Source organism: Phyllobates terribilis, unplaced genomic scaffold (genome assembly GCF_046119375.1).
Source record: "Phyllobates terribilis strain yellow unplaced genomic scaffold, ASM4611937v1 Scaffold_12__6_contigs__length_324123572, whole genome shotgun sequence".
NCBI lineage: Eukaryota > Metazoa > Chordata > Amphibia > Anura > Dendrobatidae > Phyllobates > Phyllobates terribilis.
The window spans coordinates 177,913,074-177,923,291 of NW_027362772.1; positions in this window are offsets into that span (position 1 = coordinate 177,913,074).

Sequence of the window (10,218 nt, forward strand, 5' to 3'; positions counted from 1 at the left end):
TCAACCGCTGGAAGGTTCCTGGTGCGTTGTAGAGTCCGAAAGGCATACAGTTGACTTCACTGAGACCCATTGGGGTGGTGTCACGGGTGTGTCACCACGAAGATCATCGCGATTACACAGCCTGACTTCTCGCAGCTGAGTTTTTGGTGCTTGGTGTTTTTCGGCAAAGAGGGAGTTAATTCTCTCTCTCTGTGCTAGACGAGGCCCAGCCTCGCCCAGCTGCAGTTAATTCTGCAGTATTGGGACTCCTTCAAATACCAGCCGTTCTGATAGGGTAGTTGTCGGTGAAAGCTTCTCATGCAGACTATCAGAGCAGTACGTGGTATTGTGGAGTTGGGAGCGAAGGGTACTCGGTGTGGTTTTTTCCCTTCCTCGCATTATTCTTTATCCCCTTACCCGTTGGTGTTCCCTCCGTTATAGTGGTGTAAGTTTTTGTATGCGAGGTGGTTTTTGGTTTGCCCCTTGTACAGTCTCGTTCGTCTTGTATTGTGTTTGGCAAATACGGTCCTGTCCCCAATTGTTGTGATCGGGGTCCTTCTCAGGACTAGATTACTGAGGTTCAGGGATTCTCAGGAGGTAGGTTTACGCTGGCGGCCTGGACCTCTGTACCATCAACAGTACCTCCAGGTAGAGGGATTAGGCAGGGCCTCAGTGTAGGATCAGCATAGGCTCCTGTACGCCGAGACAGCGTGATATTTTCACCGAAACACTAAAAGATTCTCTCCAGCCACCATGGATCCAATAGCCAATATAGCTCGGCAATTGCAGAGTTTGTCCTTGGAGCTGGCGGACGTTAAGTCCAAGGTTTTGTATCCCCTGGAGCAAGCCGGATCAGAACCCAAAGTAGCTCTCCCTGACAGGTTCACGGGGGGGTGGGACAAGTATTTGGTTTTCCGGGAGGCATGTATGTTGTACTTTCGGCTGCGGCCTCGGTCATCGGGGAGTGAAGAACAAAGGGTGGGAATTGTCATCTCGCTCCTTCAAGGGGACCCCCAATCTTGGGCGTTCTATCTTCCCCCGGGCTCTCCGGTCAGTGGATGGGTTTTTCTCTGCTCTGGGTCTCGTATATGATGACCCGGATCGGATCTCCCTTGCTGAATCTAAGTTATGTAGGATCCAGCAGGGAGATCGTCCAGCGGAGGAATTCTGTTCAGAGTTCCGCAGGTGGGCCACGGACACCCAGTGGAATGACCCGGCTCTTAGGAGCCAGTTTTGTCAAGGTTTATCTAACAAATTACAGGATATGTTGGCACAGTATGACTCTCCCGCGTCGCTGCAAGCCTTGTTATTCGCATTGACAGACGGCTTCGGGAGAGGTGCGGGATAACTCCACCCCCTGTGATGACTCCACCTTCTACAAGGGTCCCTTGTATGGAGGTTCCCCTGGTCAGTCCAGAGGAGCCTATGCAGTTAGGAGGGACATCCTTTCGGGGGAGGGGACCGGCGGTGCGCCACAAGACAGGAAGGTGTTTCTTCTGCGGGAGAAAGGGACATTTTATTGGGGGGTGTCCTTCCCATCCTTTGCAGAGCAAAGAGTCGTCGGAAAACTATTGATCCCAGGTTGTGTGGTGGACGGCAATCTGGGAGTAGGTATTTCGTCCCTAGGTTCGTCTCAGTTTCTTGTACCGGCGGAGGTGGTGGTGGGTACGAGAACTGAGAGGTTATCTGTTCTTCTGGATAGTGGGGCCGGGGCTAATCTGGTGGATGCTCGGTTTGCTCGGGTTCAAGGTATGCGATTGAGTGTGTTGGCTAAACCCATCCCCATATTCTCGATCGACGCCAGGCCTCTCGGTCAGGGAAGTTTTTCGCAAGTGGTGCATAACATAAATCTTCAGGTGGAGGCGATACATAAAGAACTGTTGTCTTGTTACGTGTTGGAGGGTCTTCCCACTCCTATTGTGTTGGGCCTTCCTTGGTTAATTAAGCATAACCCGGTTATTAATTGGCAATCCAGAGAGATAAGTCAATGGAGTGAATTCTGTAAAAAAAACTGCATGAATACGGTCATCGGTATGGTCGCTCCTAGGGTCTTACCCCCATTTCTGGCTGACTTTGAGGATGTGTTCTCGGAAAGAGGGTGTCAGGAACTACCTCCTCATCGTGTGTATGACTGTTCGGTAAAACTGCTACCTGGGGCCAAGTTACCTAAATCTAGGTTGTATAATTTGTCTGGTCCGGAGAGGCAGGCCATGAAGGATTATATTTCTGAGAGTCTGGCTAAGGAGCATATTAGACCTTCATCTTCCCCGGTGGCCGCGGGGTTCTTCTTTGTGAAGAAGAAAGATGGAGGCCTACGCCCTTGCCTGGATTTCCGTCAACTTAATCGGATTATGGTCCGAGATCCGTATCCACTCCCACTTATCCCCGATCTCTTCAATCAGATCGTGGGCGCCAAATGGTTCTCTAAATTGGATCTCAGGGGGGCGTACAATCTGATTAGGATGAAGGAGGGGGATGAGTGGAAGACGGCTTTTAACACTCCGGAGGGACATTATGAGAACCTTGTCATGCCATTTGGTCTGACTAATGCCCCGGCGGTGTTCCAACACTTTGTTAATGACATTTTTCGCTGCCTGATGGGTCAGTTTGTTGTTATTTATCTGAATGACATCTTAATTTACTCGCCTGATCTTGTGTCTCATCAGGAGCATGTTAGGCAGGTGTTACAGATCTTGCGGGATAATAAACTGTACGCCAAGTGGGAAAAGTGTGTGTTCGCCGTTCAGGAACTCCAGTTTCTAGGCTTCCTGGTGTCAGCGTCTGGTTTTCGTATGGACCCTGGGAAAGTGCGGGCAGTTCTTGAGTGGGATCGGCCAGAGAATCTTAAGGCACTACAACATTTTCTGGGGTTTGCTAATTATTACCGGAAATTCATTCGTAATTTTTCGTCCATGGTTAAACCTCTCACAGACATGACAAAAAAAGGGACGGATTTTTCTAGGTGGTCTGACAAGGCTTGTCAAGCTTTCTCCTCCTTGAAAAAATGTTTTGCCTTGGCACCCATACTCATTCAACCTGATGCGTCACAGCCATTCATTGTAGAGGTAGACGCTTCTGAGGTGGGGGTAGGGGCAGTATTATCACAAGGTTCGTCTCCTGGTGAATGGCGTCCGTGCGCTTTTTTCTCTAAAAAATTGTCGTCCGCTGAGAGGAATTACGATGTCGGCAATAGGGAACTCTTGGCCATTAAGTTAGCTTTTGAGGAGTGGCGCCATTTTTTGGAGGGGGCAATCCATCCGGTCACCGTCATCACGGATCACAAGAACCTGCTATATCTGGAGTCCGCAAAACGTCTGAATCCCAGACAAGCTAGGTGGTCATTGTTTTTTACCAGGTTTAATTTTGTCGTCACATATCGTCCTGGATCAAAAAATGTAAAGGCGGATGCCTTATCTCGTAGTTCCCTGGGGCCGGTAATACGGATGACCCGGTTCCTATCCTTCAGGAGGGGGTGGTGGTGTCGGCAGTATGCTCTGAGCTTGAGGAGGAAGTATTGGAGGCTCAGGGGGACGCCCCTGTTGGACCTCCTGGGAGACTGTTTGTTCCAGATCAGTTGCGACAAAAGGTGATCGAGGCACACCATAACTCAGCTTTGGCAGGACACCCAGGGAGTAAAGCAACTGTGGATCTCCTTTCGCGTCAGTTTTGGTGGCCTAATTTACATAGGGAGGTGGGAACTTTTGTTGCGTCATGTGGGGTTTGTGCACGCTCTAAGACCCCACGTACCCGTCCGTCTGGGGCTCTCTTACCTTTGAAGATCCCGGAGCGTCCTTGGACTCATCTGTCTATGGACTTTATTACGGATCTCCCGCCATCTTCGGGTAAAACGGTCATACTCGTTGTAGTGGACAGGTTCAGCAAGATGGCACATTTTATCGCTCTTCCTGCTCTTCCTAATGCTAAAACTCTTGCGCAGGTGTTCATTGGGGAGATTGTAAGGCTTCACGGTGTACCCTCTGATGTGGTGTCAGATCGGGGGTCTCAGTTTGTGTTCAAATTCTGGAGGGCTTTTTGTACACGGCGGGGGATGCATTTATCGTTTTCTTCGGCTTTTCATCCTCAGACCAATGGTCAGACGGAACGTCTGAACCAGAGTTTGGAGACATATCTCCGGTGTTTTGTGTCAGAGAACCAGGAGGACTGTGCTTCTTTCTTACCTCTGGCGGAGTTTGCTCTTAATAATAGGCGGAGTGAGTCCACTGGTAAGTCCCCGTTTTTTGGGGCATATGGTTTTCACCCCCAGTTTTGTTCTTTCAGTAGGGGGGGCTCTTCGGGGGTTCCTGAGGAGGAACGATTTTCGTCATCACTTGCTTTGATATGGAAAGGGGTGCTGAATAATCTAAGTACTATGGGGAACCGATACAAACGTATGGCTGATAGGAAGAGAGTGTCTGGTCCGGACCTAAGTGTGAACGATCAGGTATGGTTGTCTACCAAGAATATTAAACTTAAGGTTCCCTCCTGGAAACTGGGTCCCAGGTTCATCGGGTCGTATAGGATCTGCTCTATAATTAATCCGGTGGCATTTCGTCTTGACCTCCCCTCTACTTTTAAAATTCACAACGTGTTCCACAGATCTTTGCTTAAAAGGTATGTGGCGCCGGTGATACCGTCACCTTTACCTCCTCCTCCTGTGGTGGTCAATGGTAACTTGGAGTTTCAGGTATCGAAAGTCATCGATTCACGTTTTAATCGCCGGTCCCTTCAGTACCTGGTTCATTGGAAGGGGTATGGTCCTGAGGAGAGGATGTGGATTCCTGCGTCGGATATTAACGCAGACCCTCACCCGGATAAACCTGGCCCTGAGGGTCCGGAGGCCCCTCGTAGAAGGGGGGGTACTGTCACGGGTGTGTGGCCACGAAGATCATCGCGATTACACAGCCTGACTTCTCGCAGCTGAGTTTTTGGTGCTTGGTGTTTTTCGGCAGGGAGGGAGTTAATTCTCTCTCTCTGTGCTAGACGAGGCCCAGCCTCGCCCAGCTGTAGTTAATTCTGCAGTATTGGGACTCCTTCAAATATCTGCCGTTCTGATAGGGTAGTTGTCGGTGAAAGCTTCTCATGCAGACTATCAGAGCGGTACGTGGTATTGTGGAGTTGGGAGCGAAGGGTACTCGGTGTGTTTTTTTCCCTTCCTCGCTTTATTCTTTATCCCCTTACCCATTGGTGTTCCCTCCGTTGTAGTGGTGTAAGTTTTTGTATGCGAGGTGGTTTTTGGTTTGCCCCTTGTACAGTCTCGTTCGTCTTGTATTGTGTTTGGCAAATACGGTCCTGTCCCCAATTGTTGTGATCGGGGTCCTTCTCAGGACTAGATTACTGAGGTTCAGGGATTCTCAGGAGGAAGGTTTACGCTGGCGGCCTGGACCTCTGTACCATCAACAGTACCTCCAGGTAGAGGGATTAGGCAGGGCCTCAGTGTAGGGTCAGCATAGGCTCCTGACCTCCTGAACGCCGAGACAGCGTGACAGGTGGTGAACGCGGTCTTCTCCTTTACTGCCTCTGCTACAGGAACCTGCCAGTACCCGCTAGTAAGATCCAAAGTGGAGAAGAAGTTAGCAGACTTTAATGCAGCTATCCTAGGTAACGGGTACGCATCTTTGTGTGTGATACGGTTGACCTTTCTGTAATCTACACACATTCTCATGGTGCCATCTTTCTTTTTCACAAGAACTAGAGGAGCTGCCCAGGGGCTACAGCTGTCCCTGATTACCCCAGCCTCCTTCATGTCTCACAACATTCCCTTGGCATTCTGATAGTGTGCAGGGGGTACAGGCCGGTATCTTTCCTTTATGGGTGGATGGTCTCCCGTGGGGATGTGGTGTTCTACCCCCTTTACTCACCCAAAGTCTAGCGGGTGTTTGCTAAAGACTCTTTCGTACTCCTGAACCACCCGGTAGACTCCCTGTTTTTAGTGTGAGGGAGTGGAGTCAGTGCCCACCTGCAGCTTCTGACACCAGTCCTCCATTTGTTTCTAGGAGCCGTTACCCTCCTCTGGTTGAGATGGAGGCAAGGGTTCCACGGCCTTTACAGAGTTTTGGCTAACGGTGAACAATTTGGCTAGAGTGGCATACCGGGGCAAGTATACTTTTCTTTCCCCAATGTTTAGGATGGGGACGGGTACCCTCCCATGGCGTACATCGACCACCCCCCGTGCAGTCAAAATGGTGGGCCTACTGTCTGAGTAGACGGGTTCTACCATGGCTTGGTAGTCCCTTCCTCTTAACCCGATTGCAGTCAGGCACCAGATCATCATCTCACTTTTTGGGGGCATGGCGATAGGGAACGGGTCACTCATCCTAACGCTACCAATCTCACCACCAGACAGTTCTACCTGTTGCCTTTTCATCAGGGCTCTGAACTCTTTTTGCAGGACACGCTGCTGGCTGGAGCTGGCGTTCATCGCAACCTGCTGTAATATGACAATTAACGCTGCAAGACAATTTTCAATGACATTAGTACCCAAGGTTATCTTAGGGTGGCTTCCACGACGGTCAATGTCCACAATAATCAGTCCTTGCGCTGGCAGTTCAACTTTACCAATTTTGATGGTCACCTCCTTGAATCCCACCTGCGGCACAGGCTGACCATTGCTGGCTATGATGCTCAAATCGTTATCTGGGTAGCGGGTAATATCTGAGTCATTCCAGTACCGCTTAAAAAGCACATAGGGGATGGTGATTACCTGTGACCCGGTGTCCAATAGTGCACTCATAGGAATGCCATCCAGCACCACAGGCAAGACCGGTCATCCCCCTACGTACTTATCACGCCAGCTCGATGGGCCTAATGGTCTTATGCCTGAGGGTCGGCCCTCAGCCCCAGGTTGAGCCCGTTTAAATGACAGTACCTTGCCATATGTCCTGGTTGGTTGCAGCGGCGGCAGATGGACTGTCCGTCCTGGTCGTAGCGGTCGCTGGGCCTTCCTCTGGACGATGGGACCCTCCTCTGTCGGCGCAAAGGGGCGTCCTCCGGACTGGAAGCCAGCTGGCTCTTTCCTGGAGGGGACACCTGTAAAGACTGCACAGTTCTGGTTAGCGCGGCAACGCTTTTGGTCAGCTCTTGGACCTGATGGTGCAGGTCTGCAGCCAGGGCTTTGTCCAAAGCCTGTGCATCAGCTCCCACAGGCTCTGCAGACAAGGGCGCCACCTCCTGGTGATAGGGGGGCGCCTGTGGGTTACAGCGCCACCTGGTGCCGGTTCTTGGAGCACCCGGATGGCGCTGTCTTTAAACTGCGCAAAGTCTAAATCAGGGTTCTGCAAGGCCATTACACGCAACTGGGTTCGGTGGGCGCTGGACAGCAGACCCTCAATGAACTGTTCAGTCAACAGCTTATCCTCATTCCGCACTCTGTCAGGGTCTGCCTGCTTAATGGCTCTCAAGGCCTCCTGCAAATTCAAAGCATAGTCCCGTATACTGTCTTGTGCCCGTTGTTTGCACCCATAAAATTTTAGCTTGATCTCTGCTGAGGTGCGGGTATGAAAGGTGTCCTTTAGACGGGCCAGTATTTCCTTTACAGTCCCCTTTTCCCTGGCTGACCAGGACTTTACTTCTCTTTGGGCTGCTCCGATTAACTGGCCTATCAGGATGCTCACCTTTTAGTCCTCGGACAGGGGGTATACTTTGAATAGGCTATTCAGTCTTTCCTTAAAGTCGCTCAGGGTATGCGACTCCCCTGAGTACTGGGGTAACCATGCCGCTCCGGGGATATACGGCATCGTGAACGGCATCACTGCGGCAGCAGCCGCGCTGGAAGCTCCCTCCATTCCTGGTGTATTCCTCCCCCCTAGTTAACCGTGGCCTACCTTCCGTTGCTTTTTCTCCGTAGGCCGCGGCTCCGCAGGCGATCGACGGGGTCGAGAACCTTGCGTCGTGTGCTGATGACGTCGGCGTCTGCTGGGCTCCTTCCAGGACCTTGCGCAGCGTCAGTACGGAAGGCGGGGCTTCAGCTCTCGCGCGCTTTTTGGCGTCCACGCCCCTCTTCTTCCCGCGCGGCGTCACGAAAATGGCGCCCAAAGGCGGGAAAATGGCTGCGGATGGCGGGAAAACGGCTGCGGATGGCGGGAAACTTCACCACGGTAAGTATCACAGTCTTTCTTCAGGCACGCAGTACCCGGTGGTTGCGGGCACAAAATCCTGCCGACTACGACAAAGTTGACGCGCCCCCTGGGCCGTGTGTAGGGGAATACCCGGAGCCGGGTCTCTGTGTAATGCTGGGGGTTGTAGTCTCCGTGGTGGCGACCCGGTCCCGTGGCTCAGGGTGGTCAAACCAGTGGCGGATCTGTTTATTTGGTTTTCAATGTTTAAATGTCCGACTACGCCACCCATGGATCGCGGTCACTGAGAACCGCCGCTGTGGGGCAGACCGCTGAGGCTGATGTTGGGTGCGCAGCAGAGGGTAGTATAACTCCCCACGGGAGGAGTATAGCCTCAGGGCAGCGTGTGTAGATGATGAGGGTTGTGGTGCATGGGCGCAGCAGAAATGACTCAGAGTCCGTGCAGTGCAGTTCAGAGTCTTTACTGTTGGTAATGAAGAAGGCCCTGCCGGGAGTACTGGCTAACATTAGAGACCTGGTCAGTCTGTAAGCGAACAAGAGTGCCCCTGGCCAGGTGGAGGTGTAGGCCTTCCCGTCTGACTGCACTCTTCCTGGCTACCTTGCTGTAGTCGTGTAGTAGCCCACGTCCCTGAGTGTACCGTGTGGTGCTCACCCGTATGGCTGGTGACTTGGGGCTTTTGGTAGCCTCCGCTCCTCGATGGCGGTGCCGGTCCCTTGCGTGTGACTGAGCCTCCGGGCTTCCTATGGCCAGAGAACCTGAAATCCCCTGCCAGGTGGTTTCTGCTGCTGGATGTGGAAATCCTCACAGCCTCTGACTCCTGTGTCCGGTTCTATGCGTCTTCGGCCAGGACGAGCTCTGCTAGCTCAAGTCCCTGGCCTTCAGCTCCTGTCTCCTACAGAGCTCCTTGCTTGCTGCTCTGACTCTCACTAGACTCTGATTCACTAACCCCGCCCCAGACCCAGTTTATAAAGGGCAGGTTCCTCAGCTCCCTGGACTGGGGCAGGAGGTGTTGCATGTTACAGTGCTCCTGACCAGGAAAACCCATGCTCGCTCTCAGACATGGTATTTCTACCACTGTGGCAACCAGACCCCTGGGGTGCCACATGACCAAGTTGACAAGCACTTTCCAAGTGATGCTAAAATCGCTTAGAAAGCGCTTGACAACCCGCATGCGGAAATGCATGTGAACAACGCTTCACATCTGCATGTCCCATGCAAGAAAAACGCATGTACAATCCAATCCACATGTACAATCCGCATGTACAATCCGCATGCGTTTTTTCTGCCAGGGAGATGCAGAAACACTCAGGAAAAATCTGGAGCATTTCTGCATCGTGGGCACATAGCCTTAGACACATTATGTAGCACACACAAGCATACACAGGTATATACGAAACCTTCATATGTACACATACCCTATAATATACACAGGTATACATACAACACTCACATTTACACATGCTATAAAGTATATAGACACACATATACACACAGGTATGCACACACCACTCACATATACACTCATACTATAGAGTATAAACACATATAGACACTTTATATAACATACACAGGTATACACACAACATTCACATATACACACATACTATAAAGCATATACACACTATAAAGTATATACACATAGACACTTTATATAACATACACAAGTATACACACAACACTCACATACACACATAGAAACGACATACACAAGTATACACACAACACTCACATGTCACACACACAGTATAAAAGGACTGTTCCACCACCCGCTGTAGCAGCAGTTCTGCCGGAGCCGTTATCTTGTCACGTGTCATCTTTTCAGAGCGATGTTATGAAAGATACATTGTATCGACTTATACAACTAAGCCCCGCCCACATACCATATAAGGCTCTACAGCTCGTCCTTTCAACCCCATCCCGGCGAGGTCCTGAGCTGTGATTGGCTGAGGGGATACCGCTGCAGGACCAGTAGTAAGGCTGTGTGCCCACGTAGCATTTTTCAAGCGTTTTTGATGCGGAATATCCGCAGCGGAAACGCTTGTAAAACGCTTGGTAACACGCACCCCATGGTCCCCAATGGGATTCCGCAAGTTCTATGCACATGCTGCGGATTTTTCCGCAGCGTTTATGCTGCGTTCAAAAATCCGCAGCATGTCATTTAATTTT